The following is a 16,452-nucleotide window of genomic DNA, read 5'->3' on the forward strand; positions in this document are numbered from 1 at the left end:
GCATGTCAGGCAAAGAAGTTCCACTGAGAGAAAGAATGCAGAATTCTCTGCCAATGTCTGTAAAATAAGGATGTTGGATATTGAATTCTAAAGTTCTAACTCTAAAATGTGGTTGTTCTAGGAATTGATTTCTTTTCTACAGTTGCACTAATGCTGCTTATTTTGTTGTCAAGCCAGAGCTTGGCAGATCCAATCAGAATTCAAAAAACTAAGTTCCAGAATGAGAAAAAAAAGTATTTAGTGTCTCAGGCAAGAGAAACATTCTTTCTGCAGGTAGGAATAATCCCTAGGATTATGCACTTGGAGACCAAGTCTTCTAAAAGATAGTAGTAATTTAGCTTATCCCACCTGTTTTACTGAAGGACTTAACTTCTGAAATCATATTGATAAAGTCATGTCCTACAGGGTCAGGATGTTGGAGTACATTTTGATATAATCTTTTAATTTCACAAGAAAAGAGACTAAAGCTGACTTACAGCCTTCATCATTCATTTTTCTCACCGTTCCCATTGGGAACTGGTAATTATCACATGTGACTGAAAAAAGTACTCCACAGTTCAAATGTTATGCACAATGAGGACAGAAGAATATCTTTCATGGTGGGGCAAATTAGAATTGCAAAACATTCCAGGTTCTCAGGTCAAAAATTTCCATTTTCATCACTGTTAAGACAGGGGGAGAGTCTGAAACATTCTGTTTAGTTGGAAGTGAAATAACCTCAAAACTCATACTGTCTCTCTCTTTAAGTTGCAAAGAAACTCATGACCAGGAAGCTACGAAAACTGAATGTACATGTACAGAGTTAGTGTTGTGTGACAATGTGTTCTGGCTCCATTCTCTGAGGGCTGGGCAAGCTATATCATCCGTTTGGGTTCAAGAGCACTCTGAGGTATCTTTGGGCTGCGTCTTTCTTTGCTTCAGTTTTTTAGAGCCCCACTGGCTTCTATTCCTTCTATTATTAGGAGGCCAATAACTAGTACTCCAGATCCATTTAAAGCCTGGATATTGAGCAGCTTTTACAATTTGATATTTATAAAATGATGTTTACTTCAAAGATATAGTAAGGAGAAGCATTCAAATAATTTCTTCAATGCCTAGGAGCATATGCCACTTTTGTCTCTGGAGGAGATTAAGATCATAATTTAATTCATTTCCTATGTAGAATGGATATCATCAAGTTTATGTCCAAAGCTGGCTCATCCTTCTGCTAGGCTAGGGTCTCCAAAGTCACTCCCCAATTTCTCCTTGTTCCCTGAAGCATTGATGTTGCACTGGCTGCCAAGTTTGGCTTGGATTCCAGCTCCTGGATTCTTATGGCTTGTTCTCTCAGTCTTTGAAATGCCTAATGTCAGAGACTCCATGCTTTGCAACAAGAATGGGAAACAAACAAACAAAGGCCAAGAAGGACTTATTGCTCTGGATTCTATGGTCTCAGAGGGGGAGGATCTGTCTATAAAATCTACCCACTTACCACATGGTTGGCCTCACGACATCAAGAGTGGAGTCATTGACCCCCAACACTGAAGCAGGCCCTTCTGAAGACAGTTCAGCTATAAAGCCAGTGGGAAAAGGCTCCTCCCAACAGGTAATAAGTTAATTGGAATCAGTTATAGAACATTCCCCAATCTCTCCAAACCACTTCCCTTACACACTATCATGATTATTTTAGAGGTAGCATTTCATGTAGAGATTCCATCTTATCAAGCTGATATGGTTTGCACACATATTTTATCCTCTTTACAGTTTTAATCAAATAAAACTCAAGACAAAGTAAATTACATCTTTTTACAATTGGCATAAACATTTGCTGCATTATCATTGGCACACATAACACTGTTCTCTCCCCTGTGATGACAGATTCCTTTACTGCTTGTCTAATGAGACAGAGAAAGGGAAAGATATTTTCTCATCACAGAATGAAGATTTCCCTCCTGTACCCCAATAGGGTAGGTGACTTTATATATCATGGCTTACTCACCTTCCTGAGTGGTATTTTACACATCAGTGGAGTATTTCAGATATCTCCTTAGTTAGAAATTGCAAAAATTAAATGTGGACTTTTTTTTAATATAAACAATATGTCAGAGATTCATTAATTTTAGGCATGCAGTATTATCCCTTATAAATAATGTCATCTCTTGAAAGTCAGAGACTATTCATTTTTGTCTTCATATCCTCAGTGCCTAGCAAATAGGTGCTTAATGACTGCTTGTTGAATGATTCATTTAGATGAAGCTAGGTGGAAAAAAAAAAGGTAGGTTGGTGGCAAAATGTATAGGGTTGGACTTGAAGTCAGGAAGACCTGAGTTCAAATTCTGGGTCATACTTTCTTGCTGTGTGACTGTGGGCAACATTTGTTACTGACTCTCAATTTCCTCTTCTGTAAAATGGAAATAATAATAGTACTATCTTAAAATGCTATATAAATATTAGCTATTATTGATAGGTAAATCTTAAAATGATGGTTAATTTTAAAATCTGATTATAGACCGTTTCTCATCACTATGAAAAATGTAATTAGTCTTCAATTTGGGGTTTAATTAAGGAACCTTTTTCCATCAAGTATTTTAATTTGCTTTTTCATTTAAAAATTGCATTTATTTAATTTTGTTAAAATTAATTTTGTTAAAAGTAACTTTATTAAATTAAATTGTTTTACTAAAATTAATTTTAGTAAAATGAAATAAAACATTTTAATTTAGCTTTATTTAAAATTTATTTTAACAAATAAAACATCACAACAACATTTTAATAATTTGAGTTTAAATTTCTGCCCAAAAAGAGACAATACTGTAGGAAGAACTCTGACACTGAGAGGAAGTTTGGTTTAGATAACTATAAAGGTCTTTTCCAATACAAAGATACTGTGATTTTTAAACCTCTGAGAAGAAAGCAGGTTCTTTTTTTCTCTTGAGCCCCCTTTTTTTCTTGACCCCCTTTTTCTATTTCCTTTTATCCCATCAGATTTGTAGAATCTTAGAGTTGAAAGGGACCTTAAAATTCATCTAGTTTAAACCCCTGCTTGCGTATGAATCTCCTTTCTGCCCTCTCACACCACTGTCTAGTCACAGCCTCCAGAGAGTTGGGCACCTGAATTCCATACCTGAAAACAACAGATCTGGGAGTCCAACCCAGCCTTCATTACACTGAGGAGAGACCACAGGAAATTCCCACTCAAGTCCATTTTGCATTTCCTTCTCAAGTCCTCAAAACACTAAGGGGCCTTTACCAACCTCCTTAAAATCTGAGGTCAGCCATAACAGTTTGCTTAATTCCTAACAAAATTTTCAAGAATATTTTCTCATTCTCTCACCATCTCCTTTCCTGCCTGTCTCCACCTCCCCTGCCAAATCAGACTTACTTTTGAACCAGAATATGGACACTGCTAAGAATTAGCCAAATTGTGCAAATTTTCTTCTGAGAGCTCAGATGAGCAAACATCATACCCACTCTTATTCTTAGGGTCGGCATGACTCAGGCCAGTCCAGTGATTTAGGCTCGGGGTTCAAATGCAATCATGTACTTCTGGATCATAAAATTCAATAAAAACAATTTTGTTGGTGATGAAGGACAAAAAGGACACATTTATGTTAGTCTCAATGACTTTCTTGGGGAACTGAAAGATTATTGCTTTTCTTAAAAATTCTCAGTACCTCCCTGTTGGCGAGGGAGGGATCTTTTCCATTTGCCATTCAAAGCTTTCCATAATCTAGTTTCACCATAATTTTCCAGTCTTATCTCACATTACTACCCTTTGTGTGCTCTGTGCTATGGCTAAACTCAACTATTCTATATTTCCCAAGCATGCCTTTTGATTTTCTTTCTCCAAGTTTTTTCTCACAGTTTCCTGTTCCTATTAAGTTTTTTCTTTCCGTACTGAATTTCTACCTATTCAATAAAATCCAATTTAAATGTCACCTCCTCAATGAAGCCTTCCTTGATTTACCTTGCCAGTAAAACTCTTCTCTCTCAAATTTCACATAGCACTTTGTTTTGCATCCCTCTAATGCACTTATCATTCAATATTGTATATTATAGTTATCGGTGAATGTCTTATCCACGAAGAGGGTGCCAAATCTTATCTAAATTTTGTATCTCCCTCAGTCTTTAGCTCTGTGTTCTGCATAGGTACTCAATAAATACTTGTTGAATGAACAGAAGAAAGATAAAGAAAAAAGGAAAAGGAATTTAAATTTTATTTTATTCTGAATTTAGAATAGAAAAAAGACAATTGTACATGAAACTATGAATCTCTATTGTATATATCTTACTTTTCCTTTTAAGCATATAATATATTTAATATTTAACTTTCAAAGCTTTGCTTCTTATCTATGTTTCTTTCTACCATTTCTGTTCTCTTCTGTGCATTTCTTTTAAAAAAAATGCGTCATTGACCTTCTTTTCTTTCTTTTCTTTTTAGGGGATGATTTTGTTGCTAGTCCCTTCCCCCAACCAAATCTTTCAACCCACAAAAATTGAAAATAAAACAAAAACAAAATGTGTATAGCAAATGAGCTTAATCAAACAAAACAAATTGCCAGATTGACCATCATTGAAAAAGTACGTCTTATTTGGCATCTTGAATCCATCACCTCTCTGAGAGGAGCTGGCTATCATGTTTTCTCATCAGTCCTCTTGAATTATCAATGCACTGAATAAGATTTCTTGTAGTTCAATAATATTCTATTATATACACTTACCACAACTTACACAGCCATTCTCAAGTGGATGGGTGCCCCATTGCTTTTCAATTCTTTGCTATAACAAAAAGACCCTCTCTAAACATTCTTGTATATGTGGATTCCTTATCTCTCACTTTGATATCATGGGGGTAAGGAAGAGGAACTTCGCCTGTCACAGTGAGATATCTAGTTCTGTACATAGGAAGAGATCCAGTTGTATGAACCAAACAGGTCAGTTTTATGTCAGCACAACTTAGTGAGAACTATATTTATATTGCTAGAGAATTTAGATTATAAATTCTTTAAAAGCAGGGAGTTGTGATATAGGAATATTTGAACAGTTCCTTACACATTGTAAGCTATTGATGCATATTAAAGTAAAAAAGCAAACCAAAGCAAACCTGGGTATAATGTAGTTAGGCTTCATAGGTCAAAAACAATGTGAGTAGGCCTAGAAAAAAAATGAGAACTGAAGTAGCAAGCAAGAGAAAATTTTCACAATGACCCTACTAATCCTTCCCTTATCTATACCAAATACAAATATCTGATTATTTGAATCAAAACAACTTCTGCAAAAATCATCAACAAAGAGAATGATGTAGAATCTCTGGGTCTGATCTTTTTAGGTCTTGATCACTTGGTTTCTTCTTAGAAAGTCAGAACTTAAGGCTCTTAAAAGAATTAATGGACTCCCAACTTTGGAAACTGATCATTAGTGCTTGTACCCCAGTGTAACACAACTGCATCTTGAGAAAGGTAGGGGAATTTTTCAGGGGCACGTTTGCTATTGCTAATTTTATTGTGAGAGTAAAAAAACCCCACCACTATTTATTTTAGAGTACTTTCTTCTAACATCATTTAGAAATGATAACTCCATTGCAGTTATAAAGCAATTCACAGAGGCATTAAGATTAGTGGGCCTCTAAAGACAGTGTCAGTCAAGATCTAGTCACTTTGAAGTCTGCTGCTTTTAAATCCCAGCGAAGGCTGAGCCATTCTAGATAACTCTAAGATCACTGATTAACAATGTCTAATGAATGTACTATGCCTTCCTGATTACATCATGAAAATAATACTCACGTCATTGGGCAATGTTCCTGGTCAGTAGACGTCCCTTTCAGTTGCAACATTTTGATTTGCTGAGGTCAGGTAAACAACATTTTTTGGGCCAGTAAAGGTTTCTTGTTTGAGGAATGTTTTATGGAGGATTTAGTGGATATTTGAAGGTACATGCCTGAGAGTACATAACATGTCAAATGTCAGGAAAGAAGTCTTTGGGGAAACTAGAAAAAAGTAAAAAGGGAGCTGACAAATTCTAAATAGCTAAGTGAAAATCCCTGCCCCTTCAAAAAGGGATGGAGAACATTTGGAGCTTTTATGGAGGTAGCTGAAAAAAGTACTGGAAACTGGAGGAATCTGGGTGCTAGTCCTAATGCTGCCTTAGGCAAATTGCTTTATTCCTCCTGGCCTGAGTTTCTGTATCTTTAAAGTGAGTGATCTCAATCAGCTCTACCATATGAGATTGTCCAAAATGCTCCCAAATATCAATGAGGGATCCAAGGAGTAATCATATATATGTGTGTGTGCGTGTGTGTGTGTGTACATGTGCGTGTATGTATGTATGTATTTAATGTGCTAAAAAAAGCACAGGAAATTGGTACACTATGGTGGATAACAGGAACCATATCGTTTTGTAAGAGGATTATGTAGGAACAACTATTGATCACTGTACGATTTTGCTTAGGTTTGTTTTTTTCGGTCAGTGTTTCATCCTCATATAAAACATCTATACATTTAGGTAGCTAATGCACTAACTGAAAAAACACCAGGAAGAATAAATCACTTGTATTTCAAGGATCCCAAGACGGTAGCAGACTGACTACATTATGCCCTTTTACCTTTTGTTCAGTCAGTCTTATTTGAAGCCTATCCTTCTGATATAGAATAAGAAAATTCATAGTGCCATATCTTCTCAAAGGAAGAGAATAGAGATCTTGTAAAAGATATTTACTGGGCAATTCAATTCACTTCAACAGATCCTTATTAAACGCCTATTTTCCACAGTGTCTTGGGAATATGAAGATTTATACAAGATAGACCTTGTGTCAAGAAACTTTCAGTTAATAGGAAGAGAAATACATGGACACAACTAACTAGAATATAAGAGAAAATGTTATAAATGCAAAGAAAGGGTCAAAAATGTTATGAGAAGTGTGAAGAGGGAGGGATTTTACTTAGGGAGATGTTGACAAAGAGAGATGGGTCAGATTGATTTCAATTTTTTCTATGGTCTCGTGCATTTTTCCCTCTGGGATTAAAAGTCTCTTTAAATATAGAGAGTTCCACATATCAAGATGTAGGAAGGGGTTCAAAGACTCCTGTGCTTGTCAGATCACATTTGGAGCCTTACAATAATTTCTGGGCTCCATAATTTAACAAGACCATTGACAAGCTAGAATTCTTCTGTAGAAGTATAGTTAGAATGATGAATGTCTAGAAATTATGACATATGAGGAAAGGGTGATGGATTTGGGGATAATAAGACTAAACCAGTCTAATCAGAGATGATAATTGTCTTCAAATATTTGAAGGAGTGTTGCGTAGACTAGGGATTAGAATGGTTCTGTATTGCCCCACAGGGCAGAACGATCACTAATGCTGAGAAGTTACAACCTAGTTGGTTTTGGTTTGACATAAGAGTCATTTAACATTGGCATGAAGTGTTTTGTGAGGTAGGGAAGTCTTTGCTATTGAGGTATTGAAATGGAAGGTAGAAAACATTTCTCTTTTGCCTTTTGTGATATAATCATGTTTTCTCTACTTAATTGAAATTGTACATACCTTACATCACTTGTATAACTTTTTCCCAGGAAAAAATGGACTTGGAGCTCACAATTCACTCCCCTAAGTACTTATATTTGTTCAAAGTGAGATATACTTCAAAAGAATAACTACACACTGTCTCTAAAATAAAACTACATTCCACTCGATTTCTCTAAAAAGAGGGTAGTCACAGAATAAAAAAGTAGATAAATAAACCACAATTGTGTTTCTCAGTACAGTGCAGACATGACACAATGTATTGTCATTAAAGTGGATATATTTAGATTTCACCCCACAGAGATGTAGCATGGAAAGTGCTTTATAACTCTTAAAGGGCTTCATAAATATATTATTGTTCTGGAAAGATTCAGTGTTCCAGAGCAGGCAGAACACAGCACTTGAAGTCAGGAGACAAGGGTTTGAATTTGTCCTCAGATATAAACTAGTTCTTTTTCAACTCTTGAGTTTGAGGCATAATGGAGAATTGCCCTCCCTTTCTTTCTGGCTGGCTATCATGAAAAATGTTTATATTTCTCTGTCCACTCAGCCCTCAGGGCTGAACTCTAACCCCCTAGATAGAAGGGTAAATTTAGGCTCATTATAAGAAAAAATTTCCAAACACCTGGGGCTACTTCAGCTTTGGGAGATTCCCCCAGTGCTAAAAACCTTCAACCAAAGGTTATTGATACCATGGAAAGGATTCATGTTTGGACTAAGATTGTCCTGTCCTCTGAGGTCATAGGTCTAGCTCTGGGATTCTAAGGGATCATTATGAAATCAGACCATTTAGGGGAAGTAAATTAAAATTCTGTCTTCATAAACCAAAATTTCAGCGATCTCCATGGGTTTACTCATGGCAAGTTATAGACAAGAGCTAGACGTAAAGTACAGCTCTTCCTCTCTCACCTTATCAGACTTTATAATTTATGGACTGATGTATCACCACAGTTGTTTTTGTATTTAAGATGTACCAGGAAAGATGTTGTGGTATTCCTTCTCTAATTTTACTGAGCAGTACTGGTAGAGGTCATTTCATGATACTGAGGTGCCCTGGAAAAATACATTTGCTTGAAATAGTGGAATATTTTCTACCAGTAGCTAAATGTTATAATGGCTAGAGTACTAGACTTGAAGTCAGGAAAACTTGAGTTCAAGTCATACCTAAGATATTTATCAGCTATGTTTTTGTTACTGTTTAATCATTTTTCAGTTGTGTCTGACTCTTTGTGACCCTTTTTGGGGTTTTCTCAGAAAAGATACTGGAGTGGTTTGTCATTTCCTTCTCCAGCTCATTTTTACAGCTGAGGAAACTGAGGCAAAGAGGGTTAAGTGGCTTACATAGGGTCACACAGCCAGAAGTTGTATTTCAATTCAAGTCTTTCTGACTCCAGGCTCAGAATTCTACTCACCGTGCCATAGTTGCCTATTAGCTATGTGACTCTGCACTTAATTTCTCTCAGCCTGAGTATTCTCACCTGTAAACTGGTAACAATACACACATCTACCTCACAGGGTTATTGTGAGGATCGAATGAATAAATACATGTAAAATTGCTTTGCAAATCTTCAAGTGTCATATAATTCTCAGGTATCCTTATTCAGGCTTAAGCCCTTTAGTCATTAATATTTGGGGGGCTGTTGTCTTTACAGAAAAAAATATTGAATGATTAATTTAGATAACTGACAAACTTAGAAAGTCAAGTCAAGAAGAATTTATTAAACACCTACTATGTGCCAAGCCTTATGCGCCCAGGACACACAAAAAAGCAAACAAAACAAAACAGAACAAAATACAAGTCAATTTTGATTATCCAGCACCCCCAGAATCCATTTTGCCTCAATACCAAGGACCTTAATTAGTCTTTACCAGAATTAACTTAATGTCAATGACAAAAAGACATTTGTAAAGGAGGGAAATACCAAAAATGGATTGGTTCTGGAGTCAGAGGACCTGGATTCAAATCCCTGCTTCATTTCTTGGTACCTGTGTGATCTTGGAAAAAATCATTTTACTTCTGTGGGTCTAAATATCCTTATTGGTAAAATAAAGGGGTTGGACTAGATGGTCTCTAAGATCTCTTTGAGAGCTCCTTTGATGATGATGATGATGATGTTGATAAAGGGCCTACGGTTTGCAGAGCACTGTGTTACCTGCTGGGACATAGCCCTACCCTCAAGGAGGTTATATTTTAATAGGAGGCTATGTCACCTACATATATTACAAGATGGTAAATGATAAGGGCATGAGATACAGGATGCATAAATTGGAATTTCTACATGATGTCCATCTGGGAAAATGTCATTAATGACTGGGAGAATCAAGAAAGATTTCCTATAGGGCCCTAATTTAGAGGAGTTCCTTAGGCAGAAATGAAGAGTGCAGGACATTTCAGGCGTAAGGAACAATATGAACAAAGGTACATAGACAGGATAATTCCATTCAAAAAAAATATATTAAACACCTACTATATGTTATCACTGTTATAAGTGTTGGGGATGGTTATAGTCCTTCATTTTAGAAGAGGATCAAAATGACATCACCATGATAAAGTCAAGTTTCTATGTGTCCATCTCTGGCTGATCAGACCAATACAAGCTTGGAATGCTCTACCACAGGTTGGGCACAGATAGTCCGTGTGAACATTTGGGGTTGTTACTCCAAATTTGTGCATCCTATGTTTCCTTTGTGCTCTCTCAATTCTGCTTTGCTCATAGAGTACAGTATCTTTTCTGATGTGGGCATGCCATGCTGAGCAGTCCTGTGTCAGTGTCTCCAATGCCACACAATCAAATCCAAAGTTCTTGATAGAGACCTTGAGAGTGTCCTAGTATCGCTTCTTCTGACCACTGTGTGATCTCCAGCCCCATGTGACTTCTCCATAAAATAGTCATTTTGGCAAGCATACATTTTGCATTTGAACAATGTGGCCAGTCCATCGGAGTTGCACTCTCTGAAGTATAGTTTGAATGCTTGGCAGTTTAGTTTGAGCAAGGATCTCAGCCTCTGGTACCTTATCCTGCCAGGTGACCTTCAGAATCTTCCTAAGACAGTTCAAATAGAAGTGATTCGGTTTCTTGGCATGGCACCGGTAGACTGTCTATGTTTCGTAGGTATACAACAATGAGGTCAGCACAACAGTTCTGTAGACCTTCAGCTTGGTAGTCAGTCTAATACTTCCTCTCCTAAACTTTTCTTCAGAGCCTCCCAAACACTGAGCTTGCTCTGGCAATGTGTGTGTCAACCTCATTGTTAATGTGTACATCCCTGAAAAGTACACTACCAAGGTAAGTGAACTTATCCACAACATTCAAAACTTCTCCATTTGTTGTAATTGATGGTTCCACATATGCGTGGTATGGTGGTGGTTGATGGAACACCTATGTTTTCTTGGTGTTAATTATTAGGCCAAAATTAGCACAAGCAGCAGAGAATTGATCCATGCTTTGTTGCATCTAGCTTCAGAGGCTGCATTGAGTGCACAATCATCTGCAAACAGAAGATCATGCGCTAACACTCCCTCCACTTTGGTCTTGGCTTGTAGCCTTTTCAAATTGAAGAACTTACCATCAGTACAGTAGTTGACCTTGATGCTATGTTCCTCCTCATTGAAAGCATTTGACAACAGGGCTGAAAACATCATGCTAAAAAGCATGGGAGCAATCACACAGCCCTACTTCACTCCATTGGTGACTGAGAAGGCATAAGAGCATTGTCCATTATCCAGAACCTGGATAAACATGCCATCATGAAATTGACTTACAATACTGATGAACTTCTCTGGGCAACCAAATTTTCACATAATTTTTCACATAATTTTCCATAAGCCCTCATGACTAACAAAGCCCTTGGTCAGATCTATAAATGTTGTGTACAGACCTCTGTTCTGCTCCTGGCATTTCTCCTGGAGTTGTTGGGCAGCAAGTACCATATTGACTGTTCCTCAGCCCTTTCTGAAGCCACACTGGCTCTCAGGTATGTGATCAGCCTATTAAGGAGGACTCTATCAAGAATCTTACTAGCCATGATGAAGAGAGAGACTCCTCTGTGATTGTCTCAGGACAAACCATTCTCTACCTTTATAGAGATGGACAATGGAGGCATCCTTGAACTCCTGGGGGATAACCTCTTCTTGTCATGTAACCTGGAAAATATCACTCAGCTTTTTGTATGAGCAATGGTCCCCTTACCTTGTAAATCTCAGCTGGAATAAAAGCAGTACCAAGTGCTTTGCCACATTAAAGGAGCCTAATGGCCCTCAAAACTTCTTTATCAGTTGGAAGTTCAGCTAAGGAGGAATTGACTTACACTGAGGAAAACAGTCAGTGGCCTCAGCATTGATTGATGATGGTCTGTTGAGAACACCGTGGAAGTGTTCAGCCTCTAGGATCATGTTCTTATTCATGTTCTTATCACTAATTAACGTGACTCCATCAGCATTGACTAGTTGTGATGCACCATAGAATTTTGGTCCATAAATAGCTTTCAGGGAATCATAAAAATGCTTTGAATTGTTACTATCAGTATAAAACTGAATTTCATCTGTCTTCTTACTGAGCCAGGAATCCTGCATCTCCCTAAGCTTTGCTTATACTTTACTTTTGATGGAATTAAATGCTGCCTCCTTAGAGATGGATGAACTATCTTGCTGGTAAATCCTGTAGAGTTCTCATTTTTCGTTTAGCGGCTTCTGAAGTTCCCCATCATTTTCATCAAACCAGTTTTTGTTTTTGTGAGTGTTCTGACCCAGAGGAGCAAATGCAGTGCTGTACACCAAATCTCTGAAAGCTGCCCACTCCTTTTCTGCTCCACTGTGTGTTCTGCTCAACTATGTGTTGGCTCAACTTTCCCTCCAAGTTAGAAATAAACTGTTCAAGCTCAGAGAAGAGCTCTAATTTGTTGACCTTAATTCTTCTGGGGGTCATTTTGCCTTGGGGACAGCACTTTTGATGAATGTGAATATTTTGCTGGGAAAGGCTAAGTCTATGATCAGTTCAGCACTCTGTACCACATATTGCCTTTGTCACTCTCACATCTTGTCTGTCTCTTCTCCTTACAATCACATAGTCTATTAGATGCCAATGTTTGCTGTGAGGGTGCATCCACGAAGTTTTATTGTATTTAGTTAAATGGAAGACACCGTTGGTGATGAGAAGGTCATATGATGCACAAGTCATCAGCAGTAAATGACCACCAAACTGCTGTTGCTGTTTCCAACACCATTCCTCCCTAGTACTCTCTGCCAAGTCTGGTAGTCTGAGACTACTCTAGCATTAAAGTCACCCAGAATTATAAGCTTGTCCTCTTTTGGCACATTGATAATAAGGGTCTCTAGGTCTTCATAAAATTTTTCTTTGATGTCATCAGGGTTTGTCATGGTGGGAGCATAGGCACTGATGATGATGGCATGGTGTTTTCCTGAAAGTGGTAATCGCATTGTCATGAACCTGTCATTCACTCCTTTTATCAGGCATACCAACTAACTGACTAGATTAGTTTTGATCGCAAAACCTATGCCACCTTCACAATGCTCCCCTTCACTGTGGCCGCTCCAGAGAAAATATGTATCCAGCTCCAACTTCAGTAAGCTGGTCTTCCTTTGCCAGCCTTGTTTCACTCAGGAGTGCTATTTGGATGTGATTCCTGTTGACTTCTCTTGCCACAAGAGCAGTTCTTTCAAGTCTACTGGATCTTGTGTTGTCTATAAGTATGTGCATGTTCCATGTGCCAATGGTGAGTGGAATCATCTTTGTGTTTTGATCAGAAAGGGAACTCTGGTTCCCTACCTGCCACAGAAATGAGGCCAGGGTTGGATAAGCAGACAATTTTTAGGGAACCTTTTCTAGCCCCCTTCCTTACCCCAAGAGGTGAGAAGTACGATCCTTAAAAGTCTGCTCAGACATTCAGGGGGCTGCCAAGTCCCACTGCTGCTTCCAGTGAGAAAGATGTGAGGGAGGGAAGTTAGAAGATGGTTGCTGGATGGGATAGTAGAATTAAGGAAATATTTTTCTTTTTAGGATTATACAACTGAAGTATTTATAGATCAGATGGGAAGGAGGCAGTGTAGAGGGAGAGATTGGAGATGCATAGAAAAGAAGAGTACTTCTTGATGTAATAAAGACCTAGAGAAAATGGGAGGGATGGGGTTCAAAGTCACAAGGAGAAGTATTGTTAAGTTGTAGGAATACCTTATCCTTGGAGACAAAGTGGAGAAGAAAAGAATGAATGAAGATATTGAGAAGTTTTAGCTAGGAAGTTAAAAAATCTTGTTTAGAAAGTTCTTGGTAGATGACCTTGAACTTCTTGATGAAGTCTAGGTGGGTTACAGCGACTGAGGAGAGGTTAGGGTAGGGTTGAGAGCTCAAGTAGGGATGGAAAGATTTCAGACAAGTTGTTGTGAAGAATAAGATAGTTATTCAAAATATTTCACTGGAGGCAACTAGATGGTACAATGGACAGAGTCTTGGAGTAAGGTAGACCTGAGTTAAGACCTGGCTTTGGATATTTACTGGCTGCGTGACCCTGGACAGTCATTTAACTTCTGTCTGCCTTAGTTACCTTATCTTTAAAATGAAGATAATAATAATACCTACCTTGCAGGGCTATTGAGAAGACAAAATGAGATATTTCTACAGTGCCTTGCAAATCTAAAAGTACTATGTAACATTTGCCATTATTCTTATGAGTATTTTTATTAATCAATTAATATAAAATAGCTTGCTAAACAATAGTAAGGGTTTGGAATTGTTTTTTTTGGGTATGTGTGTGTGTGTGTGTGTGTGTGTGTGTGTTTGTGTGTGAAATTTGGACTAGACTTATGATCTCATTAGTGTAGGGAGCTTTTGGTAAGAGCCTTCCTTTACCAATGCAAGTTTACCCACCTTAGTTTTAGAGAATTCTCCTCCACTCCCCATCCACACCCAAACACTGAGAGCTTAAGTAATTTCCTCATGGTCTGTATGCATCAGAGAGAAGACTTGAATGCAGGTCCAGTATCAGCTCTTTATTGAATATTCCAGGTTGCCTCTCCAGATGAATTTCTAATACTATAAATTTATAATATGTAATATTAGCCAGAAAACAGGAACAGAGAAATGGTATGGATTAGGTTATCCAGGGCTGAGCATTAACAGGTTTGAAGGCCACACAGTGAAAGATTCTGTGATGATGCCTAATGAATCTTTGAAGTACCTAACAAGGGGAATGAATAGAGAAGCAAGAGTGAGTACAGAGGCAAGAGGAACCCATGATGGAGACACAGAGTTGGAAAGGAAAGAATAAAAGGTCACTATGAAGGTGAAGTTCAGAAAGGTGAAAAATTAGGAGTTTATAGGTGGGACACATTATTCTGAAGTTCAGGATCTCAGAGATGGGACAGTTCTGTGTGGTGAAGAGGTGTGAGTTATGACCATAATATTATATTGCTAAAGCTAAAAGGAATCTTCAGAATCATACATTTCAGCTCCTTCCTTTTATACATGAGGAAACTGAGACTTAGAGAGATTATGTCATTTGCCCAAGGACATAGATGTAAAACGGATTGGAGCTAGGATTTGCAACCAGGTCCTCTGACTCCAGTTCCAATATTCTTCCCACCTTCCTACCTCCTGTAATGTTAATTATGTTAATGAGAGTTAAAGATCTTCTCTACCCATTAATGGGCAGGCCCATTAATGGAAGTTTGATTAGGGAAGGCTTGTTTTGTAGGAAGGTCCACACCTTTTGTTAATTTCTAATGAGTCACTGGTTCTCAAAAGTTTTGATGCCCTATGGCTCTGAAAAATGTGTATATACTCTGGAGTGTTTGGCCAGATGGGACTCTGAGTAGCCACTGAGTAGCACCACTAGCTTTGAAAACCCAGATGTTGGGTAATGGTGAGACAGTTGGTTGATCTGTGATGCATATATTGTTTATGGTTAGAGAGTTGGAAGCCCTGTCTGTTGGTCTTTATTTCTCTGTTTGTACTTTCTCTGAAGTCCAGGGTACTGACTTTTCCCCCTGAACTAAGTGAATGATGTATGTGCTTGATTAAAGTAGATTGTTGACCCCTCAAAATTTGCTTTCCTTTTAGAAAAGCAGATCTAAGCACCTATATGGCAGGCCCTCCTGTGTATGCCAAAGAGGTTGGGAAACTGTGAGGTAAAAATGGTAGAAGGATCATAAGTATTAAGGCAGACATCACTGAAGCTGATGGCAAGGGATGGATTAGAAAGGGAGATTTTGAACTAACAAGATACTAAAATCACTGAAATTACAGAGGGTCTTGAGGTCATCACCAAATAGGCTGATATTAGTGAATGGATTTCTCTTTTTTTCCATTTCCTTTTTCTTAAAAAAATAATTTATTTATTTTTAGTTTTCAATATTTACTTCCGTATTGAATGAATTTCTTTACATTTTTTAAATTCAATTTTTATTTTACTTTCAGTTGAAATTCTCTCCCTTCCTCTGTACCCTCATCCATTGAGAAGACAAGAAGAACAAAGCCCATTATAAATATGTAAAATACTGCAAAAGAAATTTCAGCATTAGGCATGTTCCTCCCTCCAAAAAAATCAAGAAAAAGAAAGAGAAAAAAATATACTTCTGTACTCTGAGTTCATTGGTTCTCTACCTGGAGGTGGACAGTATATTTCATAATGAGCCCTTTAGAATTGGAGTTGGTCATTGTGTTGACCAGAATTATTAAGTATTTCAAAATGAATGTTTGTTGACTGACTGACTGATATAGTAGGCATATAGAGTTTGCATGTAACTAACTAATCAACAAACATTTGTTAAAAACCTACTGTGTACTAGGGACTGAAGTGGGCGATGGGTCTACAAAGACAAAAATGACAAAGTCCTTCTCCTCAGGTCATGTAGAGAGTTTGACTGGATGGCAGAGACTAGGGGATCTGTAAGATGGAAGAGGGATACACTGGTGTGACATGATGGCAGTATGTGAGA

The sequence above is a fragment of the Notamacropus eugenii genome, chromosome 4 (assembly GCF_028372415.1).
Source record: "Notamacropus eugenii isolate mMacEug1 chromosome 4, mMacEug1.pri_v2, whole genome shotgun sequence".
NCBI lineage: Eukaryota > Metazoa > Chordata > Mammalia > Diprotodontia > Macropodidae > Notamacropus > Notamacropus eugenii.